The sequence below is a fragment of the Silene latifolia genome, chromosome 11 (assembly GCF_048544455.1).
Source record: "Silene latifolia isolate original U9 population chromosome 11, ASM4854445v1, whole genome shotgun sequence".
NCBI lineage: Eukaryota > Viridiplantae > Streptophyta > Magnoliopsida > Caryophyllales > Caryophyllaceae > Silene > Silene latifolia.
In genome coordinates, this window is record NC_133536.1 from 48484455 (window position 1) to 48506433 (window position 21979).

Genomic DNA, 21979 nt, shown 5'->3' on the forward strand with positions numbered 1-21979 from the left:
CTTATCCTCGTGTCTCCACTTGACATAAGCCTCGCAGCCCTAAACCCGAATAAAGGACAAGTTAGGTACCGTTCCCTTCCACATTTCATATGGAGTCTTGTCGACAGCTTTAGACGGACTTCGGTTAAGTATAAGAGCAGCTGACAAAAGAGCAAAACCCCATAATGAACCTGGCACTACCGTGTGACTCATCATGGATCGAACCATATCAAGTAAGGTTTGATTTCTCCGTTCAGACACACCATTCAATTGAGGTGTTCCAGGTGGAGTTAACTGCAAAACGATTCCACAGTCTTTCAGGTGTTGATCAAACTCATTTGAAAGATATTTGCCACCCCGATCTGAACGGAGTGCTTTAACCTTTCTACCCAGTTGGTTCTGTACCCTGTTCTGGTATTCCTTGAATTTCTCAAAGGACTCACTTTTATGCTTCATTATGTAGACATAACCGTATCTACTCAAATCGTCCGTGAAAGTGATAAAATATCTATAGCCATCTCTAGCGGTAATTGACATAGGTCCACAAACATCAGTATGTATGAGTCCTAATAGGTCACTAGCGCGCATTCCAACACCTTTGAAGGAAATTCAAGTCATCTTGCCAATGAGACATGATTCACACGTGCCATATGTAGAAAAATCGAATGCGGGAATAGTCCCATTATCGACGAGTTTCTTCACGCGTTTCTCATTTATGTGTCCCATTCGACAATGCCATAGATAGGTTTGATCTTTGTCACCAACCTTTATTTTCTTATTATTCACTTGTAATACTTCTGTGGTTTGGTCTAAGATATAAATTCCATTCATGGAAATTGCTTTGCCATAAATCATTTCATTGAAAGAGAAAATACAGCTATTATCCTTTATTGAAAATGCAAAACCGTCTTTAGCAAGTCTGGAAACATAAATAATGTTCTTAGACAAACTGGGTACATAGCAACAGTTATTTAAAAATAACTCAAAACCACTATGGAGTTGGATTACATATGTTCCCTTCGAGACAGCAGCAACTCGTGCTCCATTCCCGACACGCAGGTCCACATCACCTTTTTCGAGAGGTATGATGTTCTTTAGGCCCTGCAAATGATTACACAGATGAGAACCACAACCAGTATCAAGTACCCAAGTTCCGAAACTTGCATGGTTAATCTCAATCATATGAATATAAGATGACATACCAACAGGAACGACGCGGCCTGCTTTGATGTCCTCACGGTAGACGGGATAGTTCCTCCTCCAATGTCCAGTCTTGTGACAATGGTGGCACTCTATGTCACCGCCCTTGCTCTTTGCCTTGCCCTGTGAGCCACTAGTCTCACCAAGCGCACTCTTACCGTTTCCTGGCTTCTTGAACTTTGGCTTACCTACAGCTAGGTTGCCATGAGCGTTGCCCTTACCTTTACCCTTGTTGTGAATCGTGAGAACATCCTGCTTCATGCTCCCACTCAATTTCATATCCTTCTCGGTCTGTACGAGAAGGGAGTGTAGCTCATGAGGACTCTTTTTCAAGTCATTCATGTAATAGTTCGCCCTGAAAAGGGCAAAACCATCGTGAAGAGAATGAAGCATTCGGTCAATGACAATGCTCTCACTGATTTTATAATTCAGTGCCTCCAGCTTCTCGACATTCTCAATCATGTGAAGAATGTGTGGGCTAACCGGTTGGCCCTTCTGATGTTTCGCATCAAAGAAGCGACAGGTATGCTCATATGTAACGATTCTCGGTGCTTTTGAGAACGCGTTAGTGAGCGTAATGAAAATATTGTTTGCACTTTGGGCAATGAAGCGTCTCTGCAAATTGGTTTCCATTGCAAAGATGAGTACGTTCTTTATTGCACCCGCTTCCATAACGAAATCACTATAAGCGAGTGTCTCGTTGACTTCTGTATTGGGGCCTGGGTTGACCGGTATTGGCTCAGTTAAGTACTTGAGCTTACCGTCAGCAATGGCAGCATTCCGTAGTGTCGCCTCCCAGTCCGTAAAGTTGGACCCATCATTTTTCAGACGTGTGAACTGATTCATCTGGTCCATGAATAATTTTAGCCAGGACGCGCGATCAAGTGTGGCACTAGGCATTGGGATTGCGTTCTTTCCAGCCATTTCGTTGTAACAGTATTATGAAAAATAATCGTGTTCTACACTGCGAGAAGAAGAATAAAAATAATAAGCATGTGCATCGTTTATATTTTTAAGTCTAATGAACTACTGTCATAACGCGAAGACTCAAAACATTTATACAATTGACCTCCCTCAAGAATTATATAAATGATCCCAAGACTCAATTCTCTGTAAATTGATAAGCTAACCTTTTAGCTAATTCTACCGTTAGAATTTTTGGTCGATAAATTTCTGTAAATTCTATCTTTGGTCCATCATAATCACGAGAAACTCTTCGGACTATGATGTTGAGGTAAACTAAGTCAACACAACTACTTACCCAACGTAGAAGGGGTCATATTATGCCTACCGACGAAGAAGGGATTCATAGTTGTTTGCCCTTATAAGGACTAATCTCAATTTCCGTTTTAGAGGAAGATCCCATCAACTTTATTTTAATTCATTTTAAGTGAACTAATATCTAGCATGCGAGAATGAATAAACTAAGGTGATGGCTTAATAAGACTGTGACATCTGTATGTCCATGAAAACTAACATACAACCTATATGAGTTAATTTTCATGCATTTTATTAGTAGGTGGTTTGGTTTTAGGCGGAATATGATGCATAAACTAACATGTGAATGAAAAGCAATAAGAATGAAAAACGTAAAAACAGTAAAAGTCCAAGTGTGGCCTATCCTATCAAAATGAACAATTAATACAAGTTTGGAATCCTCCTTGGACCCGAGAAGCTTGTCTTGATGTTCCATCTTGATCCATGTAGCGGGAGTGAGCTCCAATCTCCATCTTTAGTCTTCTTTTGAAAATTACAATAAATAAAATTTACATAATAAACCTATTTATTACATTCTAATTTCAAAACCCAAAAACTAAAGAAAAATAAAGGAGATTCGAGATCTCATAATTACATTAAAAATTATGTTTCCTTCATTACGAAAACATAATTGACTAAGGCCACATTAAGTATTACAAATTACAACCGATTGCAAAAATAAATACGTAAATAAATTCATTCAATCGATTCATTCAACAAAATTAAAGTAAAATGCATCAACTAAAAATAAATTAAACATACATGACACAATTCCTTAATTATGTTGATTAATTTATCCAAACCACCTATTTAAATCAAATTAAGTGACAATTCCTCAATTAATCACATTAATTTCAATCTTAATCCATATTAAACTTGTAATATGAATTCAATCCGTCTAAATTTTAAACTGCTTTAAAATAATTCGGTATCTTTTAATTGTGAACCCTTTCACAATAACTAATTGGCCAAAATCAAAACAAAAACAAAATCCTTTTTTTATTTGGTCTCGGCATAAACAAAGAAAAACAAAACAAGCATGTTTCTTATTTTATACACGGTTTTATCTGTAAAAACGGAAACAATTTTTTTTTTTTTTAAATTCTGTCCTCTGTGAACAGTAACACGTGAACATTAACAACAATTTTTTTTTTTCGGATGCTTTTCCAAAACGGCATAAACAAAACAACCGCAAAAAACTTTAATCGGTTTTTCTTAGAAAAACCGAGAGCAAAAAAAAAAAAAGAAAAACAACAATTTTTTTTTCTAATACTGTTCATCCGTGAACAGTACAGAAACAGCAAAAAAAAAAAAAATTTCACGGTTTTTAAATTAGGACCCTAATGCCTTTTTAATTTCAACTTAATCTGCATTAAATCAAACATGACGGTTCCATTTATGTTTTAACTTAATCTGCATCAAATCAAACATCTACCAATTCTTCATATGATAATTTTAACTGATTAAAATAACATTATGAAAAATAAAAATGGAAATCTCGCATCAAAAAGAACAAACACCGGCTGCAAACATTTTTTTTTAATCGGCATTAACAAAAAAAAAAAACAGCCGTGCCCTAATTTTTTTTCGGAAACCCTAAAAGTTTACATACAATTTTTATGAAAATCATAAAAATTAAAATTCGTGGCCTTTGCTCTGATACCACTTGTGGGAAATTATCTGTATACTTCCCTTATAATTGAAGGATTATAACGAATTTAATTAAGACGATCACTAGTCATAAATAAAATACATAAACAAAATAAAGGATTCAGAAATAACCTTCGGTCCTAGCAAATTTGGCCTATGAACAATATAGCAATGATATTCTCCTATCAGTTGCACCCAAGATGCTCCAAGAAATGCCCTTGTTTTGCTAGAATCGATCCAAAAATTAAATTAATTTTTAGGTTTTTCTTTTGTGTTTTTCCGATGAGAGAGGAGGCAAAAATGAAAAATGAATTAGGTCAGAAAATCCTCTCCCTCACTCACCTATAAACCGTGTATTAGGGATGGATTAGGGTAGGATTTTTTTTTTATTTTTCTCGGCCCATTTCCGAAATAAGGAGTATTATTTCCTTATTTTTGGTTATTCCAAAAATGTATAAAATGTGTTAAATTGTCATCTAGTGAGGATCGAACCCATGACCTCTTGGTTTGTGTACCCTCACTATTACCACTATGACACATTCAACTTGTTGATATTAAATATAACCGATTACATTTAATTACGAATTAACAGATTAATTCGTCCAAGCTAACATTACATACATTTAATTAAATATAACTTATTATATTCAATTTACGAATTGACAGTTAATTCGTCTCAACTAATATTATTTAATCTTCATTAAATAATTGTCTCATCAACACATTGACTAACTGTTTAGTCATATTAGGCATCAATGTGATCATATTTCTATAATCACATCTCTCAAACACATCCTATAGGTGTGACCTTTAGGGACCAGTTGATCACCGCCATCTGTATGATAATAACGTCAAACTTTCTAGCAAGCCAACCATTATTAGGTAAACGTTAATCAACTGATTAAATATACGAAGTATACCCTTGTGAACCTGTAAGAGATTTACAAATGTTATCACACTAATTTGTGGAGGACACAAGCTCCAACAAATAGAACTAATAAATGGGCAATGATGAAGGACCCCCACGGCTCCTCAATGATCCCCACGGATCATAAGGCAGCCAAATGAAGAAGAAGGAAATCTGCATGGAAGGACGAGCGACCTAGAGCCAGACCGGGCGTCCCATTACTAAGGATGGGCGACCCAGAGCCAGACAGGGCATCCCATTACGGGCGTCCCAAAGAACAGCCCGAGCATCCCGAAGGCAGGTCGAGCGTCCTTTGAAGCATCATAAACGGGCAACAGCAGCAGGTCGAGCGTCTCTATGAAGGACTTGCAAGGCACTAATCTTCCTTTTAGGGACTTATTCGTCATTTAAGCCATTAGTTAACCTAATGCTTGTACTTAGTATATATACTATCTTGTAATAGAAGATTAGTATCAAATCATTAGAGTAGATTAGAGATCAATTAGCTTAATTATATCTTAATTCTTCCTTAATTATTGTTGAAGAATTCTTAGATTTAGTTGGGTAATTTGATGATTATTTGGGATTTATTGAAGAATTGACAACTCTTCGTCATCAATCAAGTTCTCTTCTATTATTCTTTCCTTTCCATTTGCTCATCATAAGTTTGGTACAATTTTTTTACTCTTTGCTTAATTATTGTTTTTGCTCATCCATCATGTTTACATTTGTTAAGATGATTGACACCATTATTAACATGTTTTCGATGATCATGAGTGAGTAGTCTCCTAACTAGGGTTAGTGGGGGATTAGGGGAGTTAATCATGGGGTAGATCTTTACTTAATAAATTCATATGATTGCTTGCTTATTGTAGTTTCAACTTATGCACATATTATGCTTGATGAAATACTTCATTGACAACCTAGCATGATTCTCTTATCCATTCAATAAGACTTGTAAGACATAAACCAACCCAAGGCTTGTTAGACCATGCATATAGTTAAATAGGGAGAATTAAGCCGACTTGTAAGAGTTGTAAAGTCTTGACCGACTCGGCTTCGAGACCCAAAACTTCTTAGGAATTGTAAGATATAAACTAACTCGATTCCACTACAACAATAATATGCTTGCATATATGAAACTTGTTTATGTGATCTCACCATGATTCCCTTATGAACCCATGACATCCTAGTGCCTTTTATCAATTGTTTACATTCCCATTTACTTTACATGCTTTTTTTCCACTTGTTTACATTTACCTTGCCTAGTATTTTAGATAACCATCTCAATCCAAACTAAATTGTGACTCTAAGGTATAACTACTTGCATTTGATAGCTTAATCCAATACCCGTCCCTTGGGATCCGACCTTTACTTACCGTTCTACTAAGGGTAGTTTATTGAGATTACAAATATTGTTTGTGGGCGTACAATGACACGTTCCATTAGCGGGTAGTACCGAATGAACGATCATAGATCCTAATTAGACTCTCTAATTAAAAACAAATTATCTCATAATATGTTCATTTAGTGATCTATGTAACATGCATGCAAATATAAAAGTATAAAATTAAATATTAAGATAAACAATTTCCTTACATTGATATTTATGGTAATATGGGCACAATCAAGATCTCCTATCTTGATTGTTCTTGAGCTTAAAACAAAAGGATGATCCTTCTAGAAAAACTTTCAAAAAGAAAGTCTCCTTCAAATTGCACCCAAGAACAAATCACCCAAATAATCTTACAAATATTAACTAGATATTTGTAAAACTTACCCTTGATAATATTTGTAATATTACTAACACTCTTAGTAATAATATTTTGATTACTAACTTCTTAGTAAATGATGTATACTAATTTTAGAGAGATAGACAATTGTTTTGTTCACATGCAAAAGTGAAGTAACGAAGTGTGTAAAAAATGAACAAAAGATGGAGTGTTAAATGGAGGAAGTGGCGGGTGGATGAGGTGGAGTGAAGGATTCAGTTTCCTTATTTTTATTGTCCAATGCATTATGACACACATACTGATCACATGACAATTATGGAAGAAAAATAAGCAAAGTGTAATGATCATAATCATCCACTACACTCCATTTACACGGTCCAATGTCCCATTTATGGGTCCATTTTGGTTCTTATATTTGTCGCACAAATACGTGTAAATTTTATTTAAACATCGTTTCATGTTTAAATGCTTCCAATTAATTTTGTCCAAATCACTCCGTAAATATACGTGTACCGCTACACATATTATTTACGTACTAATATTAATCACATTAATCAATTAGTACAATCTTAGTGAATTAACAATTAATTAACTAAAACCCGTCTCCCAAAATTTATTATTCAATTATCGCATAATTAAATAATAACTGCCGTGCCTCGAGTTCGCAACTCGAAATCTCTCTAAAATAATTGACTAACCTCTTAGTCTATAAATCAAGGGACTAAATAAATTGTATCTCATACAATTAATTAGTTATCAATTGGGGTTCGTTCCTATAGGTGTGACCGAAAGGGGTCAGTTGATCACCGCCGTCTCACGACAATAACGTCAAACTCTAGTCAGCCAACCGTTATCGATTTACGTTAATCAACTGACGAGGATCAAATAATAAAATATCTGATGATATTCCTTTAATGAGATTTATTATGTAAAAGCACTATTGTGGAGGACACTAACTCCAACAATCTCCCACTTGTCCGACACAAGGTGTGCGCTACCAATTCTCTTGTCCGTTTTAATCTCCTACTTAATGCAAGGTGTCTTTCAGGTCTCACTTGCACATGAACATATCGCGAGTGGTTTTCTCGATCGGGAGTGTGACTACCTGACCGGAAAAATCTCTCACAGATTACTTCCGAGCGTGGCCACGGATTTGTAGTCATTAACTCCTCGAGTGGCCTTGAGATATAGTTACCCAACGTGGGTGGACAATTCCTGTCTGCCCTATCTATCCTATTGCACAATACAGATCACCATGACCTAGTAAATGCCCTTTGTCCTCCTTTCACGGCACGACCTAGGACAAAGACCAAAGTCACTCGGAAACTGCATTGACTTGGATAATAGTCTCAAGTCAAAAGAATCGACTCATAGGAACATCTTAGAGATCCCTGCCACGACCAGGCGTCTGTAGGGTTATATCCGTATAAGACCCTTTAAATTTAAGGATTATAACGTAAATTTAATACGTGATTATAGTCATAAAACGAAAACATGAGAAAGACAATAAAGCATTAGAAATAACCTCCGGTCCTAGTGCAATTCGGCAATGAGAGATCAAAGTAGACCTCCTCCTAATTGTTGCACCCAAGATCGTCTGAGAAATGCCCGTGTGCTAGAAATGCTCTCTAATTGACTTGCAATATCGAGAGAGCTATTGTGAGGTTTTTTTAGATGTGAGATCTAGGTTTCAGAGAGAAAACTATCTCCAAAACCCTAATTTTTTGTCAAAAATGAATTAGGTTTCAAAGGAGAGGAAACCTCTCCTTTTGATGGCCTCGGTCCGCGGGTCACTCGAGGAGGGAGTGGGCTTTCCACTTTCTCCTCATTTAACTCGTGATCCGACTGATTCGACTCGTCTCGCTAAAATGTATATGACGCGGTTTTTATTATAAATCGTCATCGGTTATCGGCTATTAACATATCAACTAATAACACGGGTTAGTTGAAATGTTAATACATGTCCGACAAAGACGATATTGTATAATTTATTCAATATACATTAATTAAATATAATCGTTTATATTTAATTTACGAATTAACTGCTTAATTCGCCTTAGCCATTATTATTTAATCCGTATTAAATAACATATCTCAACATCACATTTTGACTTATTATTAGTCAAATAACTCGAACTAACTGGTTAGTCAAAATTGGCATCTATATGACTGTATTTTCATACTGTCACATCTCTCAAACGTATCCTATAGGTGTGACTTTTAGGGACCAGTTGATCACCGCCATCTGTATGACAATAACGTCAAACTTATCTAGCAAGCCAATCGTTATTGATAAACGTGGATCAACTGATAATAATACCAAAAGTATGCCCTTTGATCCTTTTAGAGATTTATAAGTCCTTGCACTAACTGTTAAGGACACCTACCCCAACAAGCTCCCACTTGTCCGTACAAGTGTATGTGCAATGACGTTATCCGCACTAACTGGAGGACACAGTTCCAACAAACTCCCACTTGTCCGTACAAGTGTATGTGCGATAACCGATTCTCATATTCATTTAAAATTTCTCCCACTCAATGTAAAACAATTTGCAGATCCGGATCCGCAAAGGTCGTATTTTACAATCGATCTGTATCAAGAGTGGTTTCCCCGACTAGAGAGTAACTTAACTGATAAAACGAATCCGTATTCGAGCATGGCCATGCATTTCGATTCTGTCTCCTCGAGTGGCCCTGAGAAATATCGAGTACCCGATAAAGGCTGAATATTTCCTTCAACTCGACTCCTTCCGATCTAAGCACAAAGATGAAATGACCCGAAAAAAATCTACTTGGCCCCCTGTTACGGATGACCGTGAGAAAGAAACCAAAGTCACCCAAAATCCGCCGTAGTCTCAAGAGACAGTCGATAGTCAAAAGAATCGACTCTTAGGATCACCATGGAGGTCCTATCCACGACCGGCACCGAATGTTATAAAACATTTAGGACTCCACGTCGATGTCACAATGGTGTCCTACGAAATATCCGTATAAATCGCCTCGTGATTGGTCACAACCGGTTGACTTATGGCTCGTTGAACCCACCATCAACCAACGTCACAAAATAATTGCCGAGTTATCACTCATGTGGGCAATTAAGGACTAAAAAGATATGATGTTTGTTCGGTTCACTTTGTGGTGTTCAAAATTGTCGTACAATTCCACTTGAAAAACAAAATATATATAAATATCAAAACGATGATGTCGTATAGAGTACAAACGAGAATGAATCTAATCCATAAAAAGTACTACAACTCAGGAACACGTTTGATTCCCATGGAATTAACGTGCCCTTCATGCTTATCTTGTCGTAATGGTTTAGTGAGAGGATCTGCTATGTTATCATCTGTAGCAATCTTTTCTATCACTACTTCCTTTTGCTCCACGTAATCTCGGATTAGATGAGCTTTCCGTTGTACATGTCTAGACTTGTTGCTAGACTTTGGCTCCTTAGCTTGGAAGATGGCACCACTATTGTCGCAATAGATGGTGATCGGGTCATTCGAACTAGGCACTACAGATAGTCCATGTAAGAATTGACGCATCCATATCGCTTCCTTTGTAGCTTCAGACGCGGCATAGTACTCGGACTCAGTCGTAGAATCTGCTGTAACAGTTTGTTTGGAACTCTTCCAGCTGACTGCAGCGCCATTAAGAGTAAAAACGAATCCAGACTGAGATTTCGAGTCATCTCGATCCGTTTGGAAGCTAGAATCTGCGTAACCGGTTGCGCATAGCTTTTGATCGCCTCCATAAGTCAATACCCAATCTTTAGTCCTCCGTAGGTACTTAAGAATGTTCTTGACAGCCAGCCAATGTGATTCACCTGGATGCTGTTGGAATCGACTTGTCATACTCAATGCATATGCCACGTCCGGACGTGTGCATATCATGGCATACATGATTGATCCTATAGCCGAGGCATAAGGAATCCGTGTCATGCGCTCTTTTTCTTCCGGTGTCTCTGGTGCCTGAGACTTGCTCAAATGCACCCCTGGAGCCATAGGAAGAAAACCCTTCTTGGAGTTAGTCATGCTGAATCTCTCTAGGACTTTGTCTATGTAAGACTCCTGACTGAGAGATAACATCCGTCGTGATCTATCTCGGTAGATACGGATGCCCAGAATTCTTTGTGCCTCACCCAGATCTTTCATCTGGAAATGGTTTTTCAACCATACTTTCACCGCGAAGTTAAGAGAGGTATGTCATTCCCAATCAGGAGTATGTCGTCAACATACAATATTAGGAAGACAATCTTGCTCCCACTCGACTTGATATATAGACATGGTTCCTCGACCGATCGAGTGAATCCATTTTCTTTTATCACTTGGTCGAAGCGATGATTCCAACTCCTCGATGCTTGCTTAAGTCCATAAATGGAACGCTTAAGCTTGCACACTTTCTCAGGATGTTCTGGATCGATAAAACCTTCGGGTTGTACCATGTACAACTCTTCCTCCAAAAAGCCGTTTAAGAAGGCGGTTTTCACGTCCATTTGCCAAATTTCATAGTCATGAAAAGCGGCAATCGCTAAGATAATCCGAATGGAACGCAGCATGACTACGGGTGCAAAAATTTCATCGTAGTGCAAACCTGGCACTTGGGTGAAACCTTTAGCAACTAGTCGTGCTTTGTAGATATCTTGTTGACCTTCCACAGAATGCTTTATCTTGTAAAGCCATTTGCATTGAAGGGGACGAACCTTAGCAGGTAAGTCAACAAGATCCCACACGTTGTTCTCATACATGGAGTCCATCTCGGGTCGCATGGCCTCAAGCCATAGCTTTGAGTCAGAACTAGTCATGGCACCTTTATAGGTTGCGGGTTCACTACTCGTTAAGAGTAGAACATCATCTATGTCATGTTCCTCGACCATACCAATGTATCTGTCCGGAGGAATAGAGACTCTTCCCGACCTCCTAGGTTCCTCAGGAATATTAACCGCAGCCGGGATTGAAGGAACTGGTTCCTCCAATGGTTGCTCGGTACTTGGTTCTGGAATCTCCGACAGTTCGAAGGTTCTATCACTCTTTGCATTCTCGAGAAATTCCTTCTCTAAGAATGTCGCACTAGCCGCAACAAAAACACGTTGTTCGGTTGGCGAATAAAAGTAATGACCAAGCGTTCCTTTAGGATAACCTTTAAAGTATGTCTTGACCGATCGCGGGCCGAGCTTATCCTCGTGTCTCCACTTGACATAAGCCTCGCAGCCCCAAACCCGTATAAAGGACAAGTTAGGGACCGTTCCCTTCCATAGTTCATATGGAGTCTTGTCAACAGCTTTAGACGGACTTCGGTTAAGTATTAGAGCGGCTGACAAAATAGCATAACCCCACAATGACTCAGGTAATACCGTGTGACTCATCATGGATCGAACCATATCAAGTAGTGTTCGATTTCTCCGTTCGGACACACCATTCAGCTGAGGTGTTCCAGATGGAGTTAACTGTAGGGCAATTCCACAGTCCTTTAGGGGTTGATCAAACTCGTGAGAAAGATACTCGCCACCACGATCTGAACATAGTGTTTTAATCTTTCTACCCAATAGGTTCTGTACCCTATTCTGGTATTCTTTGAATTTCTCAAAGGACTCACTTTTGTGCTTCATTAAGTAGACATAGCCATATCTACTTAAATCATCCGTGAAAGTGATGAAATACCTATAGCCTTCTCGTGCGGTGATTGACATAGGACCACATACATCCGTGTGTATGAGCCCTAATAGGTCAGCAGCGCGCATTCCAACACCTTTGAAGGAAATCCGAGTCATATTACCGATGAGACATGATTCACACGTGCCAAATGATTGAAAATCAAAGGCCGAGATAGCTCCATTCTTGATGAGCTGTTTAACGCGTTTCTCATTAATGTGTCCCATACGGCAGTGCCATAGATACGTTTGATCTTTGTCACCAACCTTTAACTTCTTATTCATTACGTGTAATATTTCGCTGGTCTGATCTAAAACATAAATTCCATTCATGGAGACTGCCTTGCCATAAATCATATTGTGTAATGAGAAAATGCAAGAATTATTCTCTATTACAAATGAAAATCCAAGTTTGTCAAGTGCAGAAACTGAAATAATGTTTTTGGAAAGACTGGGTACATAATAGCAGTTATATAAAGATAACTCAAATCCGCTAGGAAGCTGGATCACATATGTTCCCCTCGAGACGGCAGCCACTCGTGCTCCATTCCCGACACGCAGGTCCACCTCACCCTTTACGAGGGGTTCGATGTTTCGGAGCCCCTGCACATGATTACACAGATGAGAACCACAACCAGTATCTAGTACCCAAGTTCCGTAACTTGCGTGGTTAATCTCAATCATATGAATAAAAGTAGAAGAGGAAGAAAACATACCAACAGGTTTAACACGACCTGCCTTTATGTCCTCATGGTATACGGGACATGTACGCCTCCAATGCCCAGTCTTGTGGCAATGGTGACACTCCATGTTACCATCCTTGCTCTTTGTCGCGCCTGATGAGTTGCTCGACTCACCAGGACCACTCTTACCTGATCCCGACTTCTTAAACTTCGCTTTACCTACTGCTAGGTTTGCCTGAGCTTTGCCCTTACCTTTCCCTTTGTTTGTCACAACGAGAACATCCTGTTTCATGCTCCCACTGAACTTCATGTCCTTCTCGGTGCCGTACGAGAAGGGAGTGCCGTTCATGGGGAGTTTTCTTCAAATCATTCATATAGTAATTCGCTCTAAAGAGCGCAAAACCATCGTGGAGTGAATGAAGCATGCGGTCGATCACAATGTTCTCGCTGATCTTACAATTAAAGGTCTCCAGCTTCTCGACATTCTCAATCATGCTGAGAATGTGTGGGCTAACTGGTTGGCCCTTCTGGAGTCTCGCATCAAAGAAGCGAGTGGTATGCTCATAGGTCACGATTCTCGGTGCTTTTGAGAATTCCTTAGTGAGCGTGGTGAAAATCTTGTTTGCACCATGGGCTATGAAGCGTTTCTGCAAATTGGGTTCCATTGCAAAAATGAGTACGTTTTTAATCGCACCCGCTTCCATACATAAATCATTAAACTTGGTGATTTCAAAGAAATTGACTCTAGCCGTGGGACCTGGGTTTGCCGGGATGGGCTCTAATAGATATTTGAGCTTCCGTCGGCGGCGGCGGCGCATTCCGTAATGCCGCCTCCCGGTCCCGCGAAGTTTGATCCATCATTCTTCGACGAGTAGACGATTCATCCGATTCATGAAGATCCGAAGCCGGGACTCACGGTCCAATGTGGCACTTGGCATTGGGTTATCGGTAGAACCACCATTTGTTTTTAGCGGTTTAAAAGTTCGTGTTCTACACTGAAAAAGAAAGAAAAACAAAAACGAAATAAGCAACTCATCGAGGTGATTTAAGTCTATTTAAAAATTCATTTTAACGTGTAGACTCTTGCACTTGTATAATTGATCTCCCTCAAGAATGATACAAGTGATCCCAAGACGCAATTTCTGTAAATTGATAAGCCAACTGTTTAGCTAATTCTTCCGTAAGAACTCTTGGTTGATAGATTTCCGTAAATCCTATCTATAGTCCACCATGATCACAGGGTCGTACGAGTGACCATAGTGTTGAGATAAAATAGGTCAATCGGTTCCAACTTACCCGACGTAGAAGGGGTCATATTATGCCTACCGACGAAGAAGGGACTCATTGGAGTTTGACCTATAAAGACCGTTCTCAATTTTTGTTTATACGAGGAAGATCCCATCAACTAAATTATAATTCATATTAAGTGAACGAATAACTAGCGTCTGCGTGAATGAATTAATTTGGGTGATGGCTTAAAAATCGTGTGACATGAGAATGTCAAAGAAAACTAACTCGTGACCTCTATATGTGTCAGTTTTCATGAAATAAATAGGTGGTTTGGTTTTTAGGCGGAATATGATGCATATTATCGTTGCGAAAAATAAATAAAAGAATGCAATACGTAAATAAAAATTCCTAGTGTGGCCTATCCTAATAAAAAGAACATAAAACAACTTTGGAATCCACCGTTGGACCCGAGAAGCTTGTCTTGATGTTCCATCTTGATCCATGTAGCGGGAGTGAGCATCCGGTCTCCATCTTTGGTCTTCTCAAAAAAATTACATTTAAAATTACAAAATATAACCTATTTACATTCTAATTAAAAACTGTAATTACAAGTGAAAAATCCAAAAGGAGATACGAGATCTCAAAATACAACCAAGACCGTGTTCCATCATTACGGTAACACGGTCTACTAAGGCCACACTAAGTTACAACAGTTTGTAAAATAAATAAATACGTAATAAAAAGCATTCAAAATAATCAAAACGATAAATAAAATGCATCAACTAAATAAAATTCATTCGTGACATAATTCCGTAATTATGTTAAATTTATCCAAACCACCTTTTAATGATTAAAATTCATGTGATAAAACCGCTTCTATCAATTTAATTTTAATCTAATACAATCCGTTACTTTAAATACGCTTTAAAATAACTTAATGGCACGTGTGTGAACCGTTTCACAATCATAGCGAGTGTACAATATCCGTATAATGTACATTTTATGGCCAATAGAGAATTTTTAAACAAAAAGAGTAAAATTCAAAGCTGCCAAGACGAAAGGTCCTCGATCCAGGGACAAAAGTTCTCGATCGAGGAACAAAAGGGCTCGATCGAATGAAGCTGCCCTTCGATCGAGGGGTTTGCCATACAGGAAGTACTCGATCGACAGAACTCAAAGTCGATCGAGGACTTATTATAGCAATACTGCTCGATCGAGTACGAGGACATCTCGATCGAGCAGTGGGGTTTTTAAAACAGGTCGATCGAGTAAAGCATGTGCTCGATCGAACGAAAACATCACTGAAAAGCTCTCGATCGACAGGAAAAAAAAGCTCGATCGAGAGGAAAACAGGCTGAAACTCTAAAACCCTCGTGAAAACAGATTTTACGACACAAAACCAATTTCAATTTGATCTAAAACGCATAAAATCAATTCAACAATTGACAAAACTTGACATGTTGCTATAATCTCCGTATAAAATAACAACATGTAAAAGAACAAATCGAAAACAAACCAAAAATCCGTGTAAATACATGTCACGGTTTCAAAAAAAAAACAGCCGTGTAAACTGGACACGGTTTTCGAGACAAGGAAAAACGCAGCAACAATAAAAATATTCGTGATCAAAAAAACTGCTGCCTCACGGTTTTCAAGCAAAAATTATCAATCAAATCCCGTTGAATGAAAAACACATAGAAAATTTACGTGGCCTCTCTCTGATACCACTTGTAGGGTTATATCCGTATAAGACCCTTTAAATTTAAGGATTATAACGTAAATTTAATACGTGATTATAGTCATAAAACGAAAACATGAGAAAGACAATAAAGCATTAGAAAAAACCTCTGGTCCTAGTGCAATTCGGCAATGAGAGATCAAAGTAGACCTCCTCCTAATTGTTGCACCCAAGATCGTCTGAGAAATGCCCGTGTGCTAGAAATGCTCTCTAATTGACTTGCAATATCGAGAGAGCTATTGTGAGGTTTTTTTAGATGTGAGATCTAGGTTTCAGAGAGAAAACTATCTCCAAAACCCTAATTTTTTGTCAAAAATAAATTAGGTTTCAAAGGAGAGGAAACCTCTCCTTTTGATGGCCTCGGTCCGCGGGTCACTCGAGGAGGGAGTGGGCTTTCCACTTTCTCCTCATTTAACTCGTGATCCGACTGATTCGACTCGTCTCGCTAAAATGTATATGACGCGGTTTTTATTATAAATCGTCATCGGTTATCGGCTATTAACATATCAACTAATAACACGGGTTAGTTGAAATGTTAATACATGTCCGACAAAGACGATATTGTATAATTTATTCAATATACATTAATTAAATATAATCGTTTATATTTAATTTACGAATTAACTGCTTAATTCGCCTTAGCCATTATTATTTAATCCGTATTAAATAACATATCTCAACATCACATTTTGACTTATTATTAGTCAAATAACTCGAACTAACTGGTTAGTCAAAATTGGCATCTATATGACTGTATTTTCATACTGTCACATCTCTCAAACGTATCCTATAGGTGTGACTTTTAGGGACCAGTTGATCACCGCCATCTGTATGACAATAACGTCAAACTTATCTAGCAAGCCAATCGTTATTGATAAACGTGGATCAACTGATAATAATACCAAAAGTATGACCTTTGATCCTTTTAGAGATTTATAAGTCCTTGCACTAACTGTTAAGGACACCTACCCCAACAAGCTCCCACTTGTCCGTACAAGTGTATGTGCAATGACGTTATCCGCACTAACTGGAGGACACAGTTCCAACAGCGTCAATAATAGAACTTAGGGACTCTCTAAATGGTCACTGTCCGGCAAAGTGTCACACACTCTGCCTATGTAATCGAGTAGTCATCACATATGACCTCATGGTGTTGAACAACCATCAATCGACTTATAATCTAGTCACTCCGAGACGTCACCTCATTAAGTGACTAGGGACAAAATACAATGTTCATCGTATTCACTTGAATATTGTTCAACATTGTCTCCACAACTTATTCAGATAAACAAGGTATTTAAAAATTTAGTCACACTAAGTAAAAGATTCATAAAAGAATGAATGCGAAAAAAATGAATGTGATTATCATATATACAATAAGAGATACACTATCCAATTATTACATATCCATAATCTAAAGAAAATCTGGTACTTGTGTAACACCCCCATATTCAGAGGAGCCTTAACCAGGCCTTCCTTAGCATATAAGGGCGCTACCATCTCGGTTGCCCGAGGTAAGTAATCATCAAAAGTCGATAAAAGAACATTTATAGTTATATTACAAGCGTTACAACCAACTTAACCAAAATAAAGGTACAACTCGTTGACTACACTCTAAAAATATCAAATCTCGTGAAGACTCATCCCTGCCCGGACTCCAGCTATCAACAATATCAACACCTGCAAGACAGACTGCTCACCATAAGGGATCACGGCAGACACATAAAACAACAGGACAACCACACAAGGTCAGTACTGAGATAAGACATGACAATACCAACAACATATATCAACACAACATAATACAATCAGTCACACACACAATCACACCCACTCCAATCAATCTCCGTCACCGACTGTCCACTGGACCAGCCCTGCCAGTGGGGGACCGCAGCCGTACCCACCAAATCCCCGCTCATCATACCGAGCGATAACCCTGTCCCATTAATGTGCCTATCCCCTCCCGTGGCGGGTTCCACGGAGGGCGAAACCAGGGTGTGAAGCCACTCCCGCAAGTGACTCCACTCAGCCGAGAACGCATCTCGAGAACCAGAGACAAACAGTCATAGACAGCTGCAATAAAACACAACCAACAAACTGTATATACTGACCGACCACCGTATATATGCTGCCACACATACACAACCACAATACAACCACAACGACACAACAACCGACACACTAGACCATCTACAGAAACTGAGTAGGCGAACCTACCTTTAAGCAACTGCAACCACTCCATGCCAACATACGAAACATCCAGCAATCATGCAACACCTATAGGCATAACACAACAATCTATCACTAACAAGCAAACCCTAACTGCAAAGACAAGGATACGGATGATGATGATGACGACATACCTATAAGGAGGAAACTGGCAAAGGCCGCTACCCGACTCAAGTTACGCTCTCCTAAGGCACAAGAACCTTCAAAGGCTTCCATGGAGGTTTTATGGTGAAGGGAAGGGAAAGAGGTGACTAAAGGATTGAAGAAATGAGGCGGAAATGACTTGCGAATTTAACAAAACGCGATTATAAACCCTCGCTGAAAACCCGTTACTCGATCGAGTGTCCCACATACTCGATCGAGTGTCCCCCTACTCGATCGAGTATCCAAGCTACTCGATCAGGTAGCCTCTAGTCTATCGAGTACCACACACAACTCACAACCCAAGGTAACTTGGCACACACTTCTAAGGACTATTACCGCTCCCAAGGCCAGTCAACGTTGGTCAAAGGGTCTCTAAAAGGGCGGGTATTACAGTCTCCCCCCCTTAAAAAGAACTTCGTCCCCGAAGTTCAACTCACCTATCTCAACGCACAAGACACGAGAACACAACGACATCACTACTCTTTCGACACAGGCCACTACTCCCCGGAAATACCCTCCCAGGTCATCATCATCAACTGTCTAACACTCTATATAGGTCGACTCTTACAAGTTACTACTTGAAATACCACCCTCATTACACAAACTGGCATAATTAACGATTACCCAACACACTACAAGGTTACACTTTCACTAGCAACAACCAACAACGCGAAACATGTCACTTTATCACCACTAATGTACTCAACAATATAATTCTATTCCAACACACGGCCTCAGGACTATCTTTCTATGATCGCCTTTTAAGTATACTATTCAACTTTACTTCAACATACAAATTACTTCCACTAACAAGTGTAAACAATTATACTTCCATACACGAGATGTTACTATAGTCATAGGAAACGTTATAAACAAATAACAACATAATTTCAAAATCGAACTTTTTATTTTGCGACATTACTCTTCCCCTCTAAAAGGAACTTCGTCCCCGAAGTTCACCATCAAATATCTACATATGTTACCCACTACTTACATCTTGGCAAATATCCAACCATGTTATTCAGTATTGACATTACTCATTAGCTAGACGACCATTAAACCATAAAACATATGCAAGCATATACGAATAACTAGCGAACGTCAAGAGTGCATGTTAATGTCATATGTACAAGTATATAACAAGGTGAAACTCCGATGAATAATTAGCAAATATGATGGATGTAAAATTAAAGCAATAAGAAAGAATTACTACTTCACTGTTCGTTACAAATACGCTTCAAAAATCCAAGCACGACTTCCAACATATTAAATGAACGGTTCGAACACGTTACTAATCATCAATACCCACGTTAAGTACCATGCGTGCAATTATATAACCATTAAACAATTTTAATTTTTACGAAAGTTCCTGTAACAGTGCTACTCGATTGAGTATGTAGTGGTACTCGATCGAGTGCCTGCTACTCGATCGAGTAGCCCTGAGAACAGAATGCCTCATTTCTGCCACACCTGTAGCTACTCGACAGAGTATGGGGTACTCTGTCGAGTACCTACAGGTCGAAATCTTGGGAAAACCTGTCATAACCCACATGTATGCATATATAAATGTCACATAACGTGAGTCGGGATGACTTCCCGACTCCCAAAAATCCTGCAATAAAGTCAAGCTAGTAACTCCGGCCTTATGGCCAACCATACAAATCCCAAAATAAAAGTTCTAACTAACAACGACCACAATCTAACACCATCAACCATTGTAGATACCTCATTTCTGCACCTCCCGCAAACCACCCGGTGATGATTGGGCCGCATGTTTGCTACGCGGAACGATTTGTGACAGTTCGTAAGTCTATCGTCAAGTGATTGCTCAAATATTAATGTCTACCTCTTAGTTGTCATCTACGTGCCGATACAGTCATTTTGACAGTAATTAGAGTACATTTGGAGTCCGGGCCTAAAACCTTCTTCATTTTCTGATAACCGTTAAATCCCGAGTCAGAATGTTCTGGAATGTTCCGGATATTTCTATTCCATATTTTATAAATATTTCATAATCTTTATCCTTTGGTAAACAATTTCCCGAAATGTTCACATAAAATATTAAGGAAAACCAAATTATTCCGTCCTACCATAACTTAAACACGGAAATCTTTCTTCTGCAGGAGAAAACCACTTGGGAACAGACGCTGCAGGTGCTGCAACTCTTCCAAGAGACGCAGTGGCTGCTGTGCCTCTTCCCAGGTCCTTTTCTGCGTATTTCTCGTATCTTTTTCATATCTTTCCGAGATTCATTTCCAAAGAGTCTCCGAAACCCTAATTCCTTCACGTGATTAGTATAAATAGGAGCCTTCGCTCCTCATATTTCTCACGCGAGTGTCCGCCCTTCTCTTCTCCTTTTGCATTCTAGACCTTTGTTCTTACTTTTTGGCGTCTACGTGCTTGAACATTCGACCACGTAAGCTCGGATCCTTCTGAGTACCAGCCTCGTTTGCATGACCGACCAATTTGACCAACTCCACAACTAATCAACTTAATCAATTTGTTTTAAATTCCTCTTACGAGGGCACTTTTGTTACATTCGCGTCGAGCATCACTAATCGATATCTTAGTCCTTCTCGTTTCGTCAAACATGTAAGTCTGAGGGTGTATAATCTCTCTTTTATTATTGTATTTACTTTTTGTATCATCTATTGTAAGGTTTATGTCGAAAATACCAATTAAAACCAATTTCTAAAACCTTGTTTAAAACCCTTTTTACGGATTTTCAGAAGACAAACCGTCGAGAAAGGACGCAGCAACTGCTGCGCCTCTTCGTGAGTCTGCCGCAGTTCCTGCTTCCTTTCTTCTTCCTTCGTCCTCTGTAATTCGTTAAGTATTTGTTTTGTTTCGTTTGTTCTTTAATTCTCTGATATCATAGCACAATAATTTCACATGTATATTGTTTATCATTCATTAGCACATAATTTATCATAAACTCGACTTAAATCCCAAGTAATCAATATTTGCGGGTTTTCGTCATTAAATTCAATACGGGTTATAGAAATTCGATTTGTTCATATTGAGTTTCTGGAATTCGATCCTTTGATATATTTTCATATGTTTATTGTCATATGCATCGCATGTTCGTCATTAATTTGTCATTAATTCATCTTGTTTAGTTTATTTCATTCACCCATGTCACTAATTATTAATCATTCGTTCATGTAATTAATTCGTTTAATTCCGCCTCGTCCGTGTTTTATTGTTTTATGACCCTTAATCACATGTAAATAACCCATTAATCACTTTCATCCGAGTAAATAATTTAATAAATCGTTAAATTTACCAACGAGTATTAACAACCCGCAATTCCGGCTTCACAGCCAGAATTCAGGTCAGGAACAGACGCAGCAACTGCTGCGCCTATTCCAAGGGACGCAGCTCTGCTGCGCCTGTTCCGGGTTGAATTATGTCCCTGAGCTCCGTTTTTGCCTTAACTTAGTTATTTAGCTTACGTATAATTAGCTTTTTATCCGTGTTATCACCTTCTGACTTGTTCGTTAATTCTTTCTTTTATTCGTTTTCTCAAATTATCCGTTTTAAAGGTCTTTTCGACATAAATCGCCTAATCCATTGTAA